This window comes from Caretta caretta, chromosome 5 (assembly GCF_965140235.1).
Source record: "Caretta caretta isolate rCarCar2 chromosome 5, rCarCar1.hap1, whole genome shotgun sequence".
NCBI classification, from domain to species: Eukaryota; Metazoa; Chordata; order Testudines; family Cheloniidae; genus Caretta; species Caretta caretta.
Window position 1 is genome coordinate 5,966,663 of NC_134210.1, and position 23,623 is coordinate 5,990,285.

Here is a 23,623-nt window from a genome sequence, read left to right on the forward strand (position 1 = left end):
GCGAGTGGGGGAAGCACTGGATTCACCACCCAATCCCCGGTTGCAGTGATTGTAGACAGCTCGAACTGCCCCACGTACCTTTTAGAGCACACCAGCAGGGACTACATGGGGCAGTTAGACCGTGAAACATTAGAGCACTCTGCAGTCACCACAGCCTGTGTCTTGGGCAGTGAATCCAGTGCCCCAAACTCCACTGGAAATCGCTGCAGCTTTGGCTCCAGTGTTTGCAGTGTTTGACTTTGCAAATCATTACTGTGCATGTACCACAGGGGTAGTGGAGAATGCCCCACTGTAGATTTTCTGTGTTTGTCGGACCTGTGAGTCTCACACACACACAATCACACACGTGTGTGTGCTTGCTCAAAACCCTCTCTATAGGAACCGCCACTGCTGAGAGCGTGAGAGAACGGAGAGTGGGAAGATGAGGGCGTGAAAGACTTGGGAGTGGGGGTATGTGAGAAATACACCAAAGAATCCTGAGAAATCATCCGGAAACTCAGCAGTTGCTAAACAGCCTTTCATTGCTGCAAATTGCTATTGGCTGGGGCAAGCAATAAAAGTTGATGAAACTGCCTCACAGCAAGAAGCTGGGGGCTGATAGTACAGACAAAGACGTTTATCAGATCGAAAATATTTTATATGTACCTATAAAAAGCCATTAGAAAATCAAAGGTCAGTGGTATAAAAGTGAGAAACTACAGAAAGAGTTAATCATTTAAAAGGGCAAAGCCATTCTACTCAAGATGCAGTTGATATTCACTGACAGGAAAGTGTTTCAAGAAGTATTTATTATATTTGTTATGTTCATGTCATACAAACAAAGAAGTTAGATAAGAAACATTGAACTAGTCTTTCTGGAAGATTGCACTGTAACCTCACCTTATTTCTTAAAATGCAGACCCTTAACACTCACACAACCAAAACCAGAGAGTGACAAAAAAGGCTGCTCCCTAAAGCAGAGAGGCACAGAGCTGACTGTTGGCTGGCTCTCTGCAGACTGACTGCTTAGGACACAGATTGCATGCTTCCCTGCAGAATCTCCTAGCCTGCAAGCAGGACCAGGCAATCCTTTTGGATTTAAAGTGAGAGTTTGTAATTGTTACAGTTTTCAATACACCACAGCAGTATCAAATTAGAATCCAGAGAGGGATTAAAAAATACAACCACTGAGTTTTCATTAAAAGTGCTACTTTGACTACACAATCAACTGGGAGATTTAGCAAGACAGAGTTTCCCCACCAGGAGCCTGTAGAAAGAAAGAAAAGGAGAGGGTTCCTTGTTAAGCTATTTAAATACGTTGAAGGTTAAAAAAGGCTTTTAATTTTGTGTTAATTAGAATGTTTTAAAGAATTATTTTTAAATGAAATTTGTTTCTTCAAAAACATTCTTGGCAAAATTTGGCTTGTTTCATTCAAAGCAGCATAACTTTGCCTTTAGCATTCAGGCCCCAGCCATGCAACCTATACTGCAAACTGCTGAAGTAAATGGATGCAAGGATCAGCTTGCACAGAATAAATTGCAGAATCGGGGCCTGAAAGGTGCATGCTGATTTACATACCCAGACATACACCGGTCCTACCCTTCGCACCCCTCTTGTGAAATCCTTAAGTCATTCTGATTGTCATAACGGCTTCAGATAGTCATACAGCTTCTCTTATCTACTAGATAAGGTCTAAGGTATCTGTGAGTGCACAAACGGAACCATGCAGTGTGTGATGTTGTAATAATTACATTGACATCCCTGAAACTTTATTGTATGAAGTTTGTCAGATTCTGAAATCCAGTGAATGTAAAAAGTGCATATAAAAAGAAGTGGCATAAACACTAGTTGGTGCCATAAGGGAAGGGAGAGATATGCTCCTTTTGGGGAAAGTGTTGTTGGTCTCACAGATTGTTTCCTTTTTTGGTGGTTTATCGGTTTTCTAGACACCAAAGCCAAGATTTGGTATCTATTTACGGCCTTGCCCGATGTATCGTCACTCACACCTGTGCAGAGTGAATGTAATACAGCACCCATTCCGACTGGGTAGATTTCTATGAACCCACTTGGCACAGTTGTAATGGCTTAATTCAAATCTCATAGCTATGTCGCTCTGGCCTGTGACAATTGTGTGCCGTGAGCACTGTAGTTAGGTTGAACTAACCCCCGGTGTAGATGTGACTAAGTCACCAAAAGGATTCTTCTGTCAATGTAGCTACCATCTCTTGGAGAAATGAATGATCTACGTCGACAGTAAAACCCCTCCTGTCAATGTCAGATGTTTCTACATGATGGCCCTACAGAGGCACAGCTGCAGCGCTGTAGTTAGACATACCCTCAGGCTCCTAAATCACATAGGCACTTTAAATGTTTTTACCATAATCTCCAAAGAACTCCACTGACTCCTCCAGGCCTTTCAGAATCCACATCAAAACTGCCTTGTTTGTTTGAAACCTGCCTGTGCACTCACTCCAGCCTGGCTTGGGGACCTGTGTCTTTCTCGCCTCCTCTGCTCAGGTAGCAGTCATCTCTTTTCTCCACCTGCTGGGGGTGAGAGCCCCCGGCCCTGCAGTCTTGTGTCCCCCTTTAGATCAGGCTTCCTCATGGACTATCAATCCAGTTTTGAATCTCATCTGGAAACATCTCTCCCTCTCACCTGTGATTCTCATTTTCTGTCTCCCTCTGTTAGTAGTTGCCATCTGGCTCTGTACAGTGTTTTGAACATGCAGCCTGTATGGAAGACACTGTAGACATTAAAAGTGTCCTGTATTATCTCTGTGCTGAAGAGATTAATCTAAATCTCTATAACCAGAGAGGATGTTATTACTAGTATTATTGTTTGTATTACAGTAGCTCCAAAACTGTAGGTCAGGGCCCCATTGTGCCATGTGTATGAACACATAGTAAGGCCTGGTCTAAAACCTAGGTTGCCCTAGTTACATGGCTCAGGGCTGTGACAAATTTCACGCCCTGTGCAACGTAGTTAGGCCGACCTAACCCCCACTGAAGATGCAGCTAGGTCAACGGAAGGTTCCTTGCAGTCTGCGTACCTCCTGTTGTGCAGAGGCCAAGCTCTAAGCCAGTGGTTCTCAACCCTCAGCCCATGGGCCGCTTGCAGCCCAATCAGTACACAGCTGCGGCCCATGTGACATCCTTAGAGGCATACAGGTAGAATATATATTGTGTGGATGCAGCCCACATAACACATAGAGAGCTGCGTATGCGGTAAATAGGTTGAGAACCACTTCTCTAAGCTGTCCAAGATAACACAAGCCCAACCTGGCTTGTTACATACAATTGTTTATGAAAATCAACAAAAGTTGGAGACAAGTCGACTGGGACATGCTGGATTGTTTAGGTTAAAATAACTGAGCTAAGGGGTCTGGCATGATCCTGAAATGCACCCTGACTGGACTGGGCCAGAGAGAGGGAACCAATGACATCGCCACCTCCACCTCTACCAGCTACGTTCTGAAGAACACCTGGCAAGTGAGACTCGGGTTCCTTCCGCCACCCCGTCCCTCATGTGTCATTTTCCTTCCCCACCTGACCTTTCTCTCTCACTCCTTTTGGCTTCTGTCTGAAAAGAGTCTGGCTCAGCCAGCCACAACAACGCCACCCTTTGCAACACTGCTGTGAGCCTGTGGCCAGAGAGGCAGCTAAAAGTAATTCTTTAAACAGCGTGACACTAGTTGAAGTTTGCTAGGTCTTGGTGTTGCTGATCAGATCAAAGGCTGGCCCAGCGTTTTTCCACCAGTGAGGTTGCAAATCAGAGTCAGCAATAAAGACGAAAGCTGCATTTTCTCTCTTTGCTCTTCTTTTCCTCCATCCCCTTCTGTGTGTATTTGTTTTCTTTTGTCTAACTAAAACAGGCTCGCACTTCAACAAGAATTCCAGCCCGTCTCAGCTCACTCTTTTCCCTTCCCCCAATTAAGTACCCCAGTCAATACTATCTTTAATACTCTTTTTGCCCTATAAAAGCTCTCTACTGCTAAATTGAAAGGAAATAAGGGATATGCTTAAATTGAAAGCCTTACTTCATACTTGACGTTGCAAAGGCTTTTACTGCTTTCCCTTCTTTTTCTGTATCTTTAATTAAAGGTTAAAAAGATGTTTAATAGTGCTTGTTACAATAAAGGTAAGCCAGCGATAACGTGATGCAAAAACTCAAGCTACTTAACTGTGTAATGCTGTAACAATGAATAGGGTTCTTCCTTCCCACACAACTTTCCCCACTGTCAGCTCTCTCTACTGAGACCCAGCAAATAGCAACACTTTCTTCTTCCCTTCCCAACCGCACCCAGTAACGCCCCCCTCCCCGAAGTGTTCCTCTTAGTGACCGGGGCCAACTTCCCTCTGTCCTTCCAGCACTGACTCTTAAAGCCTCAACTTTGGGGACAGATTCCTTATCAGCTCAGGACATTGCAGATAGTATTGGAGTTTCAGGAAAGAGAAATGGAGGCCTGTCCCTGCACAGGAACCAGTTCCAATCTGATGTGCACATTTTGCTTCCTTAAAGCTCTTGGGATTTATGCCCTGTTCCTCAATCAGACATGATCTCACTGCTAACAGAAACAGGCACGACAGGGGAGCCAGCTTTGGAGGAAGTGTACGGGGCAGGCTAGCTCATTATTTCTCGCAGGTATTCACTGTGCTGATTTCTATCTGGCTGGTTCGCGATGCACAGCTGACGTGTGCCCGCAATTACGGAGAAATTAACAACCCCTTGGAATCTCCTGCATTGCCTGCCAGAAAGCCAGGGGTGCCAAGGTCAGCGAACCCATTAGGCTTGCTCTGGATTCAGGCTAGATCTGCACATTGCATTTTCCCTTCAGCTCAGGGTAACACCTCAGTACACAAGGGGCCAAAGAAGGAATTCTTGGGAGATCTGGGGAAATGTACCATGCATAAGGATTCCGAGCTTGATTAATCTTTGCTGGTGCAGGGAAGTGCAACTTCTACTTCATTTCCACCAGCAGGGGCTGCTGTGCCCAAGGGAGAGGGTGGATTCACACCCAAGGGGTGGCAGCTTTATAGTACATATGGGTTCCATGAAGGTTGCTGCGGGTGGAGGATGCAGGAGGAGCGGCTGGCTCAGCACAAACCCTGCACACCCTGGCCACACCACCTCACACAGATTGATGCCTAGTGTGGTCATAATAGCAGGCCTCGTGGGACAGCTGAGATGAGATGTATGGGGAGAGGAAGGAGGGTTTTGAGGCTAAGGCACTGCAGTAGAGAACAAGACCTCTGTCTTCAATTCCCTGTTCTGTCACAGATGTGTGACCTTAGGTAGCCCATATCAAGGATAATCATAGAATACCAGGGTTGGAAGGGACCTCAGGAGGTCATCCAGTCCAACCCCCTGCTCAAAGCAGGACCAATCCCCAACTAAATCCTCCCAGCCAGGGCTTTGTCAAGCCTGACCTAAAAAACTTCTAAAGAAGGAGATTCCACCACCTCCCTAGGTAACACTTTCCAGTGTTACACCACCCTCCTAGTGAAAAAGTTTTTCCTAATATCCAACCTAAACCTCCCCCACTGCAACTTGAGACCATTACTCCTTGTTCTGTCATCTGCTACCACTGAGGACTGTCTAGATCCATCCTCTTTGGAACCCCCTTTCAGTAGTTGAAAGCAGCTATCAAATCCCCCCTCATTCTTCTCTTCCGCAGACTAAACAATCACAGTTCCCTCAGCCTTTCCTCATAATTCATGTGTTCCAGTCCCCTAATCATTTTTGTTGCCCTCTGCTGGACGTTTTCCAATTTTTCCACATCCTTCTTGTAGTGTGGGGCCCAAAACTGGACACAGTACTCCAGATGAGGACTCACCAATGTCGAATAGAGGGGAACGATCACGTCCCTCGATCTGCTGGCAGTGCCCCTATTTATACATCCCAAAATGCCATTGGCCTTCTTGGCAACAAGGGCACACTGTTGACTCATATCCAGCTTCTCGTCCACTGTAACCCCTAGGTCCTTTTCTGCAGAACTGCTGCTTAGCCATTTGATCCCTAGTTTGTAGCGGAGCGTGGGATTCTTCCTTCCTAAGTGCAGGACTCTGCACTTGTCCTTGTTGAATCTCATGAGATTTCTTTTGGCCCAATCCTCTAATTTGTCTAGGGCCCTCTGTATCCTATCCCTACCCTCCAGCGTATCTACCTCTCCTCCCAGTTTAGTGTCATCTGCAAACTTGCTGAGGGTGCAATCCACACCATCCTCCAGATCATTTAAGAAGATATTGAACAAAATCAGCCCGAGGACCGACCCTTGGGGCACTCCACTTGATACCGGCTGCCAACTAGACATGGAGCCATTGATCACTACCCATTGAGCCCGACAATCTAGCCAACTTTCTATCCACCTTATAGTCCATTCATCAAGCCCATACTCCTTTAACTTGCTGGCAAGAATACTGTGGGAGACAGTGTCAAAAGCTTTGCTAAAGTCAAGGAACAACATGTCCACCACTTTCCCCTCATCCACAGAGCCAGTTATCTCATCATAGAAGGCAATTAGATTAGTCAGGCATGACTTGCCCTTGGTGAATCCATGCTGACTGTTCCTGATCACTTTCCTCTCCTCTAAGTGCTTCAGAATTGATTCCTTGAGGACCTGCTCCATGATTTTTCCAGGGACTGAGGTGAGGCTGACTGGTCTGTAGTTCCCAGGATCCTCCTTCTTCCCTTTTTTAAAGATGGGCACTACATGAGCCTTTTTCCAGTTGTCCGGGACTTCCCCCGATTGCCACGAGTTTTCAAAGATAATGGCCAATGGCTCTGCAGTCACATCCCCCAACTCCTTTAGCACTCTCAGATGCAGCGCATCCAGCCCCATGGACTTGTGCTCGTCCAGCTTTTCTAAATAGTCCCGAACCACTTCTTTCTCCACAGAGGGCTGGTCACCTCCTCCCCATGCTGTGTTGCCCAGTGCAGTAGTCTGGGAGCTGACCTTGTTTGTGAAGACAGAGGCAAAAAAAGCATTGAGTACATTAGCTTTTTCCACATCCTCTGTCACTAGGTTGCCTCCCTCCTTCAGTAAGGGGCCCAGACTTACCTTGACTTTCTTCTTGTTGCTAACATACCTGAAGAAACCCTTCTTGTTACTCTTAACATCTCTTGATAGCTGCACCTCCAGGTGTGATTTGTCCTTCCTGATTTCACTCCTGCATGCCCGAGCAATATTTTTATACTCCTCCCTGGTCATTTGTCTAATCTTCCACTTCTTGTAAGCTTCTTTTTTGTGTTTAAGATCAGCAAGGATTTCTCTGTTAAGCCAAGCTGGTTGCCTGCCATATTTACTATTCTTTCTATACATCGGGATGGTTTGTCCCTGTAACCTCAATAAGGATTCTTTAAAATACAGCCAACTCTCCTGGACTCCTTTCCCCCTCTTGTTATTCTCCCAGGGGATCCTGCCCATCAGTTCCCTGAGGGAGTCAAAGTCTGCTTTTCTGAAGTCCAGGGTCTGTATTCTGCTGCTCTCCTTTCTTCCCCGTTTGTGAGCAGCAGGTCAAGAAGAGCTCTGCCCCTAGTTGATTCCTCCAGCACTTGGAAACAGGAAATTGTCCCCTGCACTTTCCAAAAACGTCCTGGATTGTCTGTGCACCGCTGTATTGCTCTCCCAGCAGATATCAGGGTGATTGAAGTCTCCCATGAGAACCAGGGCCTGCGATCTAGTAACTTCTGTGAGTTGCCGTAAGAAAGCCTCGTGTACCTCATCCCCCTGGGCCGGTGGTCTATAGCAGACTCTCACCACGACATCATCCTTGTTGCTCATACTTCTAAACTTAATCCAGAGACTCTCAGGTTTTTCTGCGGTTTCATAGCGGAGCTCTGAGCAGTCATACTGCTCCCTTACATACAATGCAACTCCCCCATCTTTTCTGCTCTGCCTGTCCTTTCTGAACTCTTTATATCCATCCATGACAATACTCCAGTCATGTGAGTTATCCCACCAGGTCTCTGTTATTCCTATTACATCATAATTCCTTGACTGTGCCAGGACTTCCAGTTCTCCCTGCCTATACCTGAACCAGAACAGCCGGAGCTCAGCTTGGGCCACCCCTCACAAACCAGCCCATTGTGAAAACTGAGCATTAATTCCTGTTCTTTGTTTCCTGACTTTTAACCAGTTACTGATCCACGGGTGGACCTTCCCTCTGATCCCATGATTCCTTACTTTGCTGAAGAGCCTTATCAAAGGCTTTCTGAAAGTCCAAGTATGCTACATCCACTGCATCATCCTTGTCCACATGCTTGTTGACACCTGTTACCCAGGGTTCTTTCAACCCAAAGCTCTTGGTAACTTTTACTCTATGCGAGGTGGAATCAGGAAATAAATCAGGGGAGACACGACCGTCCAACCAATCAATGACTGGCACAAACAGGACAACACAAGAGTACTTTCACTTAAAGCTAAACTTTACTTAGTCTCAAGCTCTTACACATGTCTGCAACAGGTTAGTAAAACACCCCCAACCCTTGATAATTACCGAAGCTGAGCGTGGCTCTCGAGTGACACAGCGGCAGGCTTCAGGTGGCCAAATCTTCCGTCTGCCAGTGGGGACTGCAAGATGTATCCAGAGGGAGAGCCCAAAAAGAGTCCAACTACCTCAGACTTTCCCCCCTTATTTATACATTAGTAATAGAATGACATGTCCCTTAAAGCAACTTGTTAAGTAAGCAGTTTCAATGGTCAAGCAAGAGGTTCCTTCTGATTATTGATTAACCAGGTGTGGGTTTTTCCAGAGTTTGCAGCCTTGAGGCCCCAATAGACATTCCTGGGGTACATCCTGCTCTTCTAAAATGCATGTATCAGTAACTTCAACACAATTCTTACCAGGAAGGACAAGGGGTCAAGCTGCCCTTTCTGTGGCACCCAAAACTCCCTCCCCTCCTGCCTTGGTCAAACTGAGAGTGCTGAATGGCCAATTTACAGCCTGCTGCCTTGGCTGCTTTTAGCAATAAGCAATAGTGGTTTCAAGCACTTTACTGGTTTGCCAAAGTCTCCCGTACAACACTCTCACAGAATTCTAACAGATTGGTGAGGCATGATTTCCCTTTATAAAAGCCACGTTGAGACTTTCTGCATTTATCATGTTCATCTATGTGTCTGATAATTCTGTCCTTTATTATAGTTTCAACCAATTTGCCTGGTGCTGAAGTTAGGCTTACCAGCCTGTAATTGCCAGGATCTCCTCTGGAGCCCTTTAAAAAAATTCAGTGTTACTTTAGTTATTCTCCAGTCATCTAGTACAGATGCTGATTTAAGCGATAACTTACACACCACAGTTAAAAGAAAAGGTGGACTTGTGGCACCTTAGAGCCTAACACATTTATTTGAGCATAAGCTTTTGTTAGTCTCTAAGGTGCCACAAGTCCTCCTGTTCTTTTTGCGGATACAGACTAACGCGGCTGCTACTCTGAAACACCACAGTTAGTTCTGCAATTACATATTTGAGTTTCTTCAGAACTCTTGGGTGATACCATCTGGTCCCGGTGGCTTATTACTGTTTAATGTATCAATTAACCTCTATTGACACCTCAATCTTGGACAGTTCCTCAGATTTGTCACATAAAAGGAATGGCTCACGTTGTGGGAATCTCCCTCACATCTTCAGCAGTGAGGACTGATGCAAAGAATTCATTTAGTTTCTCTGCAGTGGCCTGGTGTACCTTGAGTGCTCCTTTAGAATCATAGAATCATAGAATCATAGAATATAAGGGTTGGAAGGGACCCCAGAAGGTCATCTAGTCCAACCCCCTGCTCGAAGCAGGACCAATTCCCAGTTAAATCATCCCAGCCAGGGCTTTGTCAAGCCTGACCTTAAAAACCTCTAAAGAAGGAGATTCTACCACCTCCCTAGGTAACGCATTCCAGTGTTTCACCACCCTCTTAGTGAAAAAGTTTTTCCTAATATCCAATCTAAACCTCCCCCACTGCAGCTTGAGACCATTACTCCTCGTTCTGTCATCTGCTACCATTGAGAACAGTCTAGAGCCATCCTCTTTGGAACCCCCTTTCAGGTAGTTGAAAGCAGCTATCAAATCCCCCCTCATTCTTCTCTTCTGCAGGCTAAACAATCCCAGCTCCCTCAGCCTCTCCTCATAACTCATGTGTTCCAGACCCCTAATCATTTTTGTTGCCCTTCGCTGGACTCTCTCCAATTTATCCACATCCTTCTTGTAGTGTGGGGCCCAAAACTGGACACAGTACTCCAGATGAGGCCTCACCAATGTCGAATAGAGGGGAACGATCACGTCCCTCGATCTGCTCGCTATGCCCCTACTTATACATCCCAAAATGCCATTGGCCTTCTTGGCAACAAGGGCACACTGCTGACTCATATCCAGCTTCTCATCCACTGTCACCCCTAGGTCCTTTTCCGCAGAACTGCTGCCTAGCCATTCGGTCCCTAGTCTGTAGCTGTGCATTGGGTTCTTCTGTCCTAAGTGCAGGACCCTGCACTTATCCTTATTGAACCTCATCAGATTTCTTTTGGCCCAATCCTCCAATTTGTCTAGGTCCTTCTGTATCCTATCCCTCCCCTCCAGCGTATCTACCACTCCTCCCAGTTTAGTATCATCCGCAAATTTTCTGGATGCAATCCACACCATCCTCCAGATCATTTATGAAGATATTGAACAAAACCGGCCCCAGGACCGACCCTTGGGGCACTCCACTTGATACCGGCTGCCAACTAAACATGGAGCCATTGATAACTACCCGTTGAGCCCGACAATCTAGCCAGCTTTCTACCCACCTTGTAGTGCATTCATCCAGCCCATACTTCCTTAACTTGCTGACAAGAATACTGTGGGAGACCGTGTCAAAAGCTTTGCTAAAGTCAAGAAACAATACATCCACTGCTTTCCCTTCATCCACAGAACCAGTAATCTCATCATAGAAGGCGATTAGATTAGTCAGACATGACCTTCCCTTGGTGAATCCATGCTGACTGTTCCTGATCACTTTCCTCTCATGCAAGTGCTTCAGGATTGATTCTTTGAGGACCTGCTCCATGATTTTTCCAGGGACTGAAGTGAGGCTGACTGGCCTGTAGTTCCCAGGATCCTCCTTCTTCCCTTTTTTAAAGATTGGCACTACATTAGCCTTTTTCCAGTCATCCGGGACTTCCCCGGTTCGCCACGAGTTTTCAAAGATAATGGCCAATGGCTCTGCAATCACAGCCGCCAGTTCCTTCAGCACTCTCGGATGCAACTCATCCGGCCCCATGGACTTGTGCACGTCCAGCTTTTCTAAATAGTCCCTAACCACCTCTATCTCCACAGAGGGCTGTCCATCTCTTCCCCATTTTGTGATGCCCAGCGTAGCAGTCTGGGAGCTGACCTTGTTAGTGAAAACAGAGGCAAAAAAAGCATTGAGTACATTAGCTTTTTCCACATCCTCTGTCACTAGTTTGCCTCCCTCATTCAGTAAGGGGCCCACACATTCCTTGGCTTTCTTCTTGTTGCCAACATACCTGAAGAAACCCTTCTTGTTACTCTTGACATCTCTGGCTAGCTGCAGCTCCAGGTGCGATTTGGCCCTCCTGATAACATTCCTACATGCCCGAGCAATATTTTTATACTCTTCCCTGGTCATATGTCCAACCTTCCACTTCTTGTAAGCTTCTTTAGGGTCCCAATCATCCAGTGGCCCCACTGATTGTTTGGCAGCCTTCCTGCTTCTGATGTACTTACAAAAATATTGTTAGTTTTTGAGTCTTTTGTGTCTTTTGCTGCTGAATTATCTACCTGGAAGTAAAGAAAGACTGACCCTTGTCCTGTCAGGGTCAGGTTCACTCTGGTTTGGGTTCTTCGGGTCTGTATCTACTTCATTTACTATTATTTATTTATATTACGATCGCCCAGTTGAGATTGGGGCCCCATTGTGCTAGGCACCGTACTTACACATTGTAAGAGACAGTCCCTTCCCACAAAGAGCTGACAGCCTAAATTTCTAGGAACTCAGACTCTTCCAAGAACATTATAGGGCAGAGCAAGAGGGAGGGCTAGGACAGAGCCTTAATGCCCATCCCTAACCTTGGATTTCTGCTGTTCGGGATGCCATGCAGAGGCTTACGGAAGGGAGTATCTTGCTCTCCCTTAATCCCTTCATAGGCACATAGTTTAGGCCACAATCCAGCCTTGTGAATGTAATATACTCTTATTATTAATCTCAAATCTACAATAAAGTAAATGTATGTTCAGTGTCTTTCCTAAGGTTAGAGTGTAATTTTGGGCAAAGGCCTGAGCAAAGGATGGGGCATCTGCCGCACCACCCTAGGGATAGCCCCAGGAAGCACGGTAACCCACAAAGTCACAAATCTCCCCTTGGTTCCTCTCTTGGGAAAGAATCTGCCTCCTCCATGCTCCTGAACTGCTCCTAGTTACCCCTGACACCTGGGTGAAACATCCAGGTCACAGACTAGCCCTTCCAGTATTAGACCTGGTATTGTATTAATTATGACTGTTTTCTTTATTACATTATTAATATTTTGGTCACTTTCTTACCAGTTAAATGATTGAACCCTGCCTGTGATGGGGTCTACAGGCCCCACACTGAACTAAAGCTGGGAGTACAGCAATATTGGGCTAGGGAGGCCCTATCCCTCAACACATGAAGGGCATGTTCCAGGTTGAGGAACAATTTAAAAGGTAGCCCAGGAAAAGTGAGGAATGAGCTGTGAGTGGCATCAGGAAGCAAGGCTAGATGCGAGAGCTGTGCCAGGAGTGGCAATAGCTTTGTGGAGGCTGCTTTGGTGGCAGGGACTTGGGTTCCCACCCACCCCTTTGGGAGCTGAAAGCCCTAAGAGAGACATGACTGCCTCAACAGGACCCTAAGAGACTGAGGAGAATCTGCTAAACCAGCGACCACACCCCAAACTGAGATGCTCCAGACTGGTGGGAAGTGACCTGGGGAAAACATTATTTGGGGGAGCTCAAAAAGTGGGCTGGATGCTTTGATAAACCCCTAGGCCCCTGGGTTAGGAGCTGGTGGGCTTGGGTCCCCCTACCTTGCCCCCCACACCTGCTCCTCTAAATTGCTGGGGGTGCAATCAGAGCATGCAGGCGGTGATTGAAGCTTACAGTTGAGGCCTTCTCTGGGATGACTGGGCCCTAAGAAACTGACTACTAGGCAAGTTGGTCATCAGACCTTCCTGCTACAGCCCCCATTCCAACTTTTTTTTATTAGTGGAACTTTGTCTTGTTGCAAAGACCACGAAAGCCCAGATGTAGAGTTCTTTAGCTATTATAAATACTTAAATAGATTATTGGTTAGATAGAAACAGAAATATCCATTGGATGTGTGATTCTGTTTAGGTTCTTTTATTGCCGTGTGTCATCTCCATATTCTAAACATCTTGTCTTCATGCCTTAGGCCTGGTCTACCCTACAAAGTTAGGTCAACATAAGCCACCTTGCATTGACCTAGTTGTGCATGTGTCTACACTTAAATTTGTCTCCCACCAATGTAAGCTCTCCACTACACCAATATAGTAACCCCACCTCCCAGAGTGGCGTTGAGCCTGGGTTGATAGAGTGAGGTTGATACAGTGTGACTGTAGAAATTGTGTTACCTATAAAAAGAAAAGGAGTACTTGTGGCACCTTAGAGACTAACCAATTTATTTGAGCATAAGCTTTTGTGAGCTACAGCTCACTTCATGTTGACCCTAACTGTCCTTCAGCAACTGTCTGACAATGCCTGACACTGACCACTCTGCTCACAGTTGTGAACGCTACTGCCCAGGAGGCATGGAGACTGGAAGCCTCCTACTCCCCACTCTTTAAAGCCCTGCAAATTTTTGAAATGCCTTTTCCTGATTGTCCAGCGTGGTGAGCAAACCTAGCAGCTCTCCATTGTTGTGCGCAACTGCCCAGCTGACTGTGCCGTCTACATGCTTCAGACGTGCTCTGGCTTGGAGTAGTCAGGAGATATTGGATCTCCTGGATGTGTGGGGAGAAGAGGAGGTGCAGGCATGGCTATGGACCAGCCATAGAAACATGGATATCTATGAGCAGATTGCCCGGGGGATGCAGGAGATGGAGTATGACAGGGGCCAGCAGCAATGCCATGTGAAAGCAAAAGAACTGCAGAAGGCATACCAGAAGGCCAGGGATGCTGAAAGTCAATTCAGTGCTCAGCGGCAGACCTACCACTTTTACAAAGAACTGCATGCCATAGTTGGGGGAGACCCCCCTCCACACACAAAACGGTGGATACCTCCAAAGATCCTGAGACACTGGCCCCTGTCAGGAACAATGGGGCGGAGGTAGAGGAGAAAGAGGAGGGTGGGAGACATGGGGCCTGGGAGAGATCCATTCTAGAAATTGGGAATAAAGGACCAGATCTTCATCAAGTGCCAAGTGGCATTTCACAGAGTTTAAGGCCACAAGGGACCATTAGATCATCTGATTGGATCTCCTGTATATCACAGGAAATTAAATTTCACCCCGTTACCGCTGTTTAGAGTCCAATTACTTGTGTTAGATTAAAGCATTTCAGTCCTCAGGAGACTAAGCTGGTGTGTGCCATAGGCAGAGAACAGCAGGGACCGAGGTGTCACCAACTCCAAAGAGCCCCTGTGTTGGGAGGGAATTGATCAGGTGAGATATACCTAGATGACCCTAGCAAGTGACTAGCACCCCACACTGCAGAGGAAGATGAACCCCTGCAAGGTCCCTGCCAATCTGACCTGGGGAAAAATTTCTTCCCAAGTCCAAATCTGGCAACCAGTTGGACTCAGAAAATAGGAGCAAGACACACCAGCCAGGCATCCAAGAAAGAGGATTCGTTGCATCACCCCAGAGCACTGGCCCACCCCATCTGGTGTCCTGTCTCTAGCCAGGACAATCCCCGATGCTTTGCAGGAAGGTGGTAAAACCCTGACTGAATAATGTCCCCTCCGTTGACTTCAATGACTCTGCATTGCTTGGCACCAGCTGGGGATCGGGGGTGGGGGGGAGGAAGCGCCCACTTCCCAAATCCACAAGTGGTGAAAGGAAACTACATTTCAGGCCAAAGTTTTCATGAGTGACTAGGGATTTTGGAAAAAGAAAAGGAGTACGTGTGGCACCTTAGAGACTAACCAATTTATTTGAGCATAAGCTTTCGTGAGCTACAGCTCACTTCATCAGATGCATACTGTGGAAAATACATAAGATGTTTTTATACACACAAACCATGAAGAAATGGGTGTTTATCACTACTAAAGGTTTTCTCTCCCCCCCCCACTCTACTCTCCTGCTGGTAATAGCTTATCTAAAGTGATCATTCTCCTTACAATGTGTATGATAATCAAGGTGGGCCATTTCCAGCACAAAGCCAGGTTTTCTCTCCCCCCCCCCAGCCCCCCAACAAACCCACCCTCCTGTTGGTAGGGACTTTGGGCACTTCAAATTTGGGTGCCTAATGCAGGCACCTCAGAGCACTCTGCACTTTGTAAAAACCAGGCCCCTTACAAGGATGTTTTAAGCTGGGCAGCCAAAATATATGAGGCACCCAAAGTGATCGCTGAAAATGATGGCCATGAAACAAAGACTTTGAAAGCATGTAGGTCAATGGTTGTCAACCTCTTTCACATAATGACCCCTTCGCCATCCCAGCACCATCCTGGGATCCCTTCTCCGTGGGGCAGGCAAAACCCACCTTGCACTGAGCAATGTGGTAAGGGCCTGATGGGCAGAATTCCCAGGCTGAGAACTCTAATCAGCGGCCATGGGAACTGGTATTTTAACCTGGCAGTCACCCTTTAAAACCAAGTGCGCTCATGTACATTTACATTCGTGTATGTGCCTGCAAAGCTGAGGAGAGGAGTGAAATCCGATCAGCTGGCCAGATTTTTCCAGTTCAAACCGAGCTGAAACCATTAGTCATCTTATTGTACTTTTTGTGTTCTGCACTTCAGGGATGTTCTGTTGAAATGTTCTGAGCCAGCGGCTTATTGCTAGGGTGTGTCAATGATACATACGGCAAGTTGAGGCAACTCCTTCTGGCAAGCTGAATGTATTGAAAGGAGCCTGACTGACAGATGAAGAAAATTGGGGAGATTGGAGGAAGGGGGAAGATCAGAGAGAGAAAGAGAGTGAGAGGGCTGGTTTCATTCAGTTATGTACACAATATGTTAAGTAATCATGTAAATAATTCAGTAGTAGTGATTCATCTCAGCTCTGCCCTGGGAAAGAGCTGGGCTCGTTAAATCCTGCATAGATGCTCTAAGCTGGAGCTGGGATAAAAACATCCATGGTCTTGTTAGCTGTGTATTATGTAAGGGAAGACTGATCCCTTCTGGTTGGAAGGAAGGCCAAGAATGGATGGGTTGTAGGTTGCATTGCGGGTTCTTGAAACCACAGGAACAGCTGTGCATCATAGAAGGTTTCCCCAGAAGAGGCAAATTGTCCAAGTGTCACTTCAAGGCTTCATAAAATGTATTGCACAGCACAGCATTGCCTAGTCTTACTGGCAGAGGATGCTACTGCCAGCTTGACATGGAGAGAGAGACTCTTTCTTCAGTGACATTCATTGGTCAACCATTTCCTTTGGTGCCAGTAGAGAGATGAGAGGTAAGCACAGGCCAGGAAGCCAGGGACTCCTAATCCCAGCTCAGATTCGCTACAGCCTTTCACCTTCTAATGGAGAGCAGGCTCTCTTAGCTAGAGGGCATGTGATTTTCTGCTTTATTTTTACATTCCCATCTCTGTACATGGAGAAAGGGGTTTTCTTAATAACTGGGCACTGGATAGTGGGAGGTTACCGACTAGGATACAGAGCTTTTCCTCTCGGCATCAGCATCAATCTGATTTAGGATCGTAGCAAGTGACGAGGTACCCCTTGAAAAAGGAGTTGGTGGATCTTAGTCTAGTTCATTGTAGACATTTGTCCACATCCCAAAAGAGCAACTGGGATCCCTTCTAGCAGTTCCAGCCAAGGACTCAATAGATGATGGAGACCTAACTTCCTTCTCAGACTTTAAAGGTGGCCACCTGACGGTCAGGGTGGAGGCATGCAGATAGGATGGACACTTGCATTGCCCCTGTGCATACCGTTGGATGGACATACTGAGGGCTTCAGTCTCCCAGCCCAGCTCTGTTCATGAGCACAACACAGAGCTGACAACCTCATCTGGGAGAAATTGCTTGTTTCCTGGCACAGGCCAAAAGGCAGGTCAGCACCTGTATTACTCCTGCCGTTTCCTATCTATTCTGTAATGGCAGGTCCAAGTCGGTGCACAAATACGTTAAAAACAGAGAGTAGGCTCTGTACTATTTCTGCAGCAACGTGTGGCATAACAGGAGACTCTGAAAGGCTTTAAACCTAAAGCAGTTGGCGAGGAGCAGCGGGAGACAGCCTGCTAGGAGGTCCTTCCAGTTCTCTTGGCATTGCATTACCCCACCATGTGTCCTGATGGCAAACACAGATTCTCCTGCCCCGTTTGCTTATCTCTAAGTTTCAGAGCCCTCTGTGCATCATTCAAACTCTTGAACCTTGCCACTTGGTGTCCTCAGCCTAGGGATGATGTTGGAGAAATAAAAGCAGCTTCTGGATTCACGGATTCATTCCTGCTAGGAGTCTAGCTGTGGAAAGAAAGCACCAGTCACTGATCCAGCTAAAGAAGCAGGATTATTAGCTTGTTCTCAGGTCTAGACATTCTCCTTGGTACTCCTGTGAGGACTAACCCACAGGCATGTAACGTCCCATCCACATTTGGGATCTGTTGAAGTTGCCTGAGTTGAAATGTCCTCAGTTGGTCTATATATAAGCTTCACAGCTCTAGCGTCTTCAAGGTCCTTGTCTTTACCTTAAACTCAAATTGACAGCAGCTAACACCCCTTGGGGTGGGGATCTTTTTTCCCCTTTGTGTTGACACAGTGCTCACACGCTTTTATTCTCACTTGGTGCTTTCTGAAGTCTGTGTTCAGATTTTCCTTTCTTTCAGGGGCTCCAGACCGTGATTAACCCCAAGCATACGGTAACAGCCCCCACTTCAAATTCAAGGAAGTCTGGTTCAAAGCAGTTTTTGGTAAAGCAAAATCATTAAAATAAAAAGTGCTTAAACAGAATGCACCTCAGATGAACACTGCTTTATGGCTCAATACGGCTTTATTATAGAAGAGTGGGAGCATAGCCATAGTTAAGGGTGAGACTTGCTTACTGTTTAATAGTTGGTTTTTCTAAGTGCTCTAAAATCTACATGCTTACTCAGACTGGCTTGAAAATTGCAGTGCCTCGTGGAGGTTTGGCATAGGGTTATTTTGGTCCAAATTTTTAAGTAATTTAAAAAAAAATGTTCCCAAGATACAGCCCTCCTAAAAAAGCGGGTAATATAGTACACAGGGTTTCATTGTCACCACAGTGACCAGTATGAAACCTTTGGGTTCTCCATACGTGGGCATCTCTCCCAGAAAGTGAGTCCATCTCTTACTAGACATCTCTCCCGGCTAAGTGTGTCTGTGTCTTGTCAAGATGTATCCACACTCCTTTTCTACTGGCTGGTTTCTGAGACCAGCTAACCCCATTAATCTTTGCGGTCATTAAGTCAGCGCAAACCCAAGTATGAAGAAGCTGAACCAGGTTGAATCTAATATGTATGGCTGCATTTCCCCTTGGTTCTCCACCAATTTCCCCTCTGATGTCTCTTGTGTCATGTACCCAGAACAAGCTTTCAGTTACTAATCTCTCTCCTTTCCTCCCTACACACCTGTGTGGTTGATAAACAATTTCCTTGAGTTGTCTTCTCCAGTCTTGCATAACCTCCATGTCTGGTTTCAAGGAAGGTTTCTAGTAATATGTTAGGGATGGGGATTTTGTTAGTTCCTTCCGTCTCTCTCCCTGGCTAGGAGAAAAGGAGTACTTGTGGCACCTTAGAGACTAACAAATTTATTTGAGCATAAGCTTTCATGAGCTACAGGTCACTTCATCGGATGCATGCAGTGGAAAATACAGTGGGGAGATTTATATACACGGAGAACATGAAACAATGGGTGTTACCATACACACTGTAACAAGAATGATCAGGTAAAGTGAGCTATTACCAGCAGGAGAGCGGGGGTGTGGGGGGAAACCTTTTGTAGTGATAATCAAGGTGGGCCATTTCCAGCAGTTGACAAGAACCTGTGAGCAACAGTAGGGGGTGGGGAAATAAACATGGGGAAATAGTTTTACTTTGCGTAATGACACATCCACTCCCAGTCTTTATTCAAGCCTAAGTTAATTGTATCCAGTTTGCAAATTAATTCCAATTCAGCAGTCTCTCATTGGAGTCTGTTTTTGAAGTTTTTTTTTGTTGAAGAATTGCCACTTTTAGGTCTGAAAGCGAGTGACCAAAGAGATTGAAGTGTTCGCTGACTGGTTTTTGAATGTTATAATTCTTGACGTCTGATTTGTGTCCGTTTATGCTTTTATGTAAAGACTGTCCAGTTTGGCCAATGTACATGGCAGAGGGGCATTGCTGGCTCATGATGGTAAGTGGAGAATGAGGATCGCATGCTCCCAGTCCCAAGCAGGTTGTGCATGGGACTTCAACGCTCATTTGCTACCACCTGGAAAGAGCAGGATCTATCCCTATCCACTCGAAGTATCAAGAAGCGCAAAGCGATGTGCAGCGGGTTGTGTGGCTTGGAGATTGTGTTCTCTTGTAGAGGAAGGATAGACTTTCCACTGTTTCATTAAGCTCTTTCACAGCATCAAATTCCCAACCGTAGGGCAGGATCCTATGTGCATTTCCTCCAGAGTGGTGTGCAAGTGTTGCAGTTCTTTGCAATTCTGCCATTGTGTCTGGTTTCTCCTGGCCAGTGAGGACTGTATGAGCTGCATTTACAGTGTAGGGCACTGTTCCACCCTATCCTCATTGCAAGAGACGCAGATCCCATGCACTCATCAGTAAGTCTTCTACATTAGGCTTTCTTAAAATGCCCTGCCTTTGAAGACAGACAAGGTAGGTGAGTTTTAGAGGAACAGCCGTGTTAGTCTGTATTCGCAAAAAGAAAAGGAGTACTTGTGGCACTTTAGAGACTAACCAATTTATTTGAGCATGAGCTTTCGTGAGCTACAGCTCACTTCATCAGATGTTCATCAAAGCTCATGCTCAAATAAATTGGTTAGTCTCTAAGGTGCCACAAGTACTCCTTTTCTTTTTGCAAGGTAGGTGAGGTAATCTCTTTTATTGGACCAACTTCTGTTGTTGGAAGGTACAAGCTTTTGAGCTTCACAGAACTCTTCTGCAGGTCTGGGGAAGGTAATCAGAGTGGCTAAGCTAAACACAAGTTGGGACAGTTTGTTAAACATAAGGTATTCATGCATATTGTAGGAGACCACTTAAAATGAAGCGGGCAATTCAGGGTTAGCAGGCAGTGGGGTGTGTTACAAATTGCTGTAATGAGCTGTAAAACCTGTTGAGTCCAGGGTTTTTAGTGTCTAGCAGAGTTATGAATTTAAGCTCCCAGGCTCACCTTTTGAAGGTGTTGTGCAGGTGTCCTTTGAGGATGAAGACTGGTTTACACTAGAAAGTTAGGTTGACCTAGCTACGTCACTCATTGAGAGATGTAGTTAAGACAACTTCTGCTCGTGAAGGAGACACGTGTTCCATTCAAGCTTACACAGAGCTTTTCAACTTCTAGGCATTTCTGTCACACATCACTTATCAGAGAGTCTTCTTCCCCAGAGCCCTTGTTGCTTGGGCAATATCTGCATTTCCCCATGAAGGGAATGACAAATTTATCCACTGTCTTCTTTATGTTCACTACATGCGGTTACAAGAGAATTTATTGATTGGAAAATCTGTATTAAGCAACAGGAGGCTTTGAACAAACGTGCACCCATCAGTACTGTAGTCTCTCCTCACCCAGGAATAAACCCACTAGTTCTGCTCAGCATGGAACTAAATCTGTTGAGCATGGAAAGGCTGAGAAGGAGATGACAGACAAATACCGGCATTGGTTGAAAGGTTTGTGGTAAATCTACTGGCTCTGCAGGGTATGTCTCTCTGGTCATTTCCACAGAAAATATGCCATGTGTCAGTCTCTGTTTTACGTGGGACATGAAAAATAAACCAAAAGCTCACTTTCATAGAAGCGATGGCTTCTGGACTAATGGCAAACTATGTATATATTACACACACAAAAGCCCTATGTCAAAAGAACAATTTTATGGTTGCAGTCAAGGAATCCAAAGTTAGGAAATGCTGAAATTATGGTTGGTCAAGCAACCTTAATGCAGCCCCCTTGAGCATATGCGTTATGATAGTTTTTAATGACATGCACTTACCCAGTCTCTGAGCAGCCTATGACCACAGCAGGGCTGCCTGGTTGACCGTCCATCTGATTGGTCAAGGAATCAGGAAATCTGTTTCTAAGCCCTACAGCAACAACTGATCTCTGGCTGCTCAATGATTATGCCCACCACTGTGATCGCTCTTGTGCCTGCCTTGTTCCCAGGCTTGCTCCAATTTTGCTCCTGCCCTGCCCTAGTCCCCTCCAGCCCTGCTTCCCTACTGGCTTCCTGACCCCTGCTCTGACCCTGGCTTCTGGCTCCGACCCCTTGGCTTTCGTTACTGGTTTTCTGACCTCGAGCTCTGGCTCCTGATTCCTGCTCCAACCACTAGGCTCCATGTCTTCCCTCAGCCAACTGGCTCAGAGTCCTGCCCGCATCCCAACTTCTCTCATTGACTCCCGGTCTCCTTCCATGGCTCCCAGTCCCAGTCATCTTGCCCAGCCAGTCCCAGTCTCCCAATCCAGCTCCCAGTCCCAGTCCGCCCTCCTTCCCCCTGCTCCCAGTCCCCTTTCCTAACCATCCCAGTCTCCCTCTTCCAACTCTTAGTCACAGTTTCTCTCCCATCTTTCAGTCCCAGTCTTATCAGTCTCCTCATCCCAATCTACTCCCTTCCTTCTGCCCAGTTCAGGTTTTGTCCCCCTGCATTCAAATCAGGTAGCTTCCTCCTCCACGCTGGCAGGGGGATCATTGAGAGCACAGGAGAGACAGGCCCGTTCCAGTGCCCACCCTGGCTTGGAGCGACTGGGAGCAGCAATTACAGCAAAGTCCAGCTTTGCCCCCTAGCCCTGGGCTGCAGCATGCTCACTCGTTCTGTGGGGTCGGCACGTGCACAGTCTAATCAGCATTAGCAACTGTGCGAGGCTGGAGCATGCTCAGTAAGGACTGCATCTTTGGAGATTTTAGCTAGATCTACCAAGTCTCTACTGCAAACTGCAATTTTTCAAAGGTTTATAACTTGGCCCAACTTGGGTGGATTTTCACTGGGATGGCAAAAGGCACATCCCGGACACACAGGCCAACTTCCTGCCAAATTTGAAGTCCCTCTTCCAAGGCCTCGGGGTGCTAATGTATTTCAAAGTAAAGGTTTTAAGATTTTTTTTTAACATGGGCAAAACAAGGTCTATTTCCCTAACGTCATTCTCAGAAGTGTCTGAACCATTCTGGCCAAAAAGCTCCAAAAAAATTCAGCTTGAGGCTGACACCTGGCATAGTAAATTTCAGCCCAAGTGGTTAACGTTTTGCAAAGTTATCAATAACTGGAAACAGGGTCTTATAATGGGAAGTATCAGACAACCGTTATAATAGGCAGTACTGGCATACCACTTACAACTGAATTTCCTGGGTTTATAATGCTCCGTTTGGGAATATCTGCAACATCCCTGCAATAGTTTACACGAAATTACTACATGTATTCACCCTTAAGTGCATCTTACATAGGCGCCGACTTTCTAACGTGCCAGGGGGTGCTCCTCTGTCTCCGCCCCCTGCCCCCGCTATACCACTTCCCCCAAGGCCCCACACCCAGCCTGCCTCTTCCTGCCCCACCTCTTCCTGCTCCGCTCCTGCCCCGCCTCTCCCTGCCCTGTTCTGCCCCCTCCCCTGAGCGCACCCTGCCTGTGCTCCTCCCCCCTCAGTGCCTCCTGCACGCCACAGAACAGCTGATCCGCGGCGGCTGGGAGGCACTGGGAGGGAGGGGAGGTGCAGGTGCGGGGCTGCCGGTGGTGCTCAGCATCCTTTTTTTTTCCCAATGGGTGCTCCAGCCCTGGAGCACCCACGGAATCAGCACCTTTGGCATCTTAACATAAATAAGGTCTGGGGATAGACACCTAGAGCTGCATTTTCAAAAGGGAGCAGCAGAGAAGGACTAGTCAAAGATGACCCCAGGTTACAGGCCTGGGTGACAAGGAGGAGGATGGTGGAATCTCCTTCCTTAGAGGTTTTTAAGGTCAAGCTTGACAAAGCCTTGGCTGGGATGATTTAGTTGGGGATTGGTCCTGCTTGGAGCAGGGGGTTGGACCAGATGACCTCCTGAGGTCCCTTCCAACCCTGAGATTCTATGATTCTATGATCAGCGACAGCTGTAATCATGCAATACCATGTAGGGTGATGGCTCTCACTGCTCCAGAAAGCTCCCATTGTGTTTCCAATTTATCATTGCCTAGAGCCACTTTCAGGAAAACTCTTGCCATTAATTCATTTTGTGTAGACATCGGAAGTGCTGAGTCTGCTCCATCAACTCCCACTTGGAAATTTGCTGCCCACCACTGTCTTTGTCTCTTTTGGGGGGGGGGGGGAACAGGGGCGGAGGTATTCATAGATTCTAGGGCCAGAAGGGTCCACTCTGATCATTCAGTCTGACACCCCGT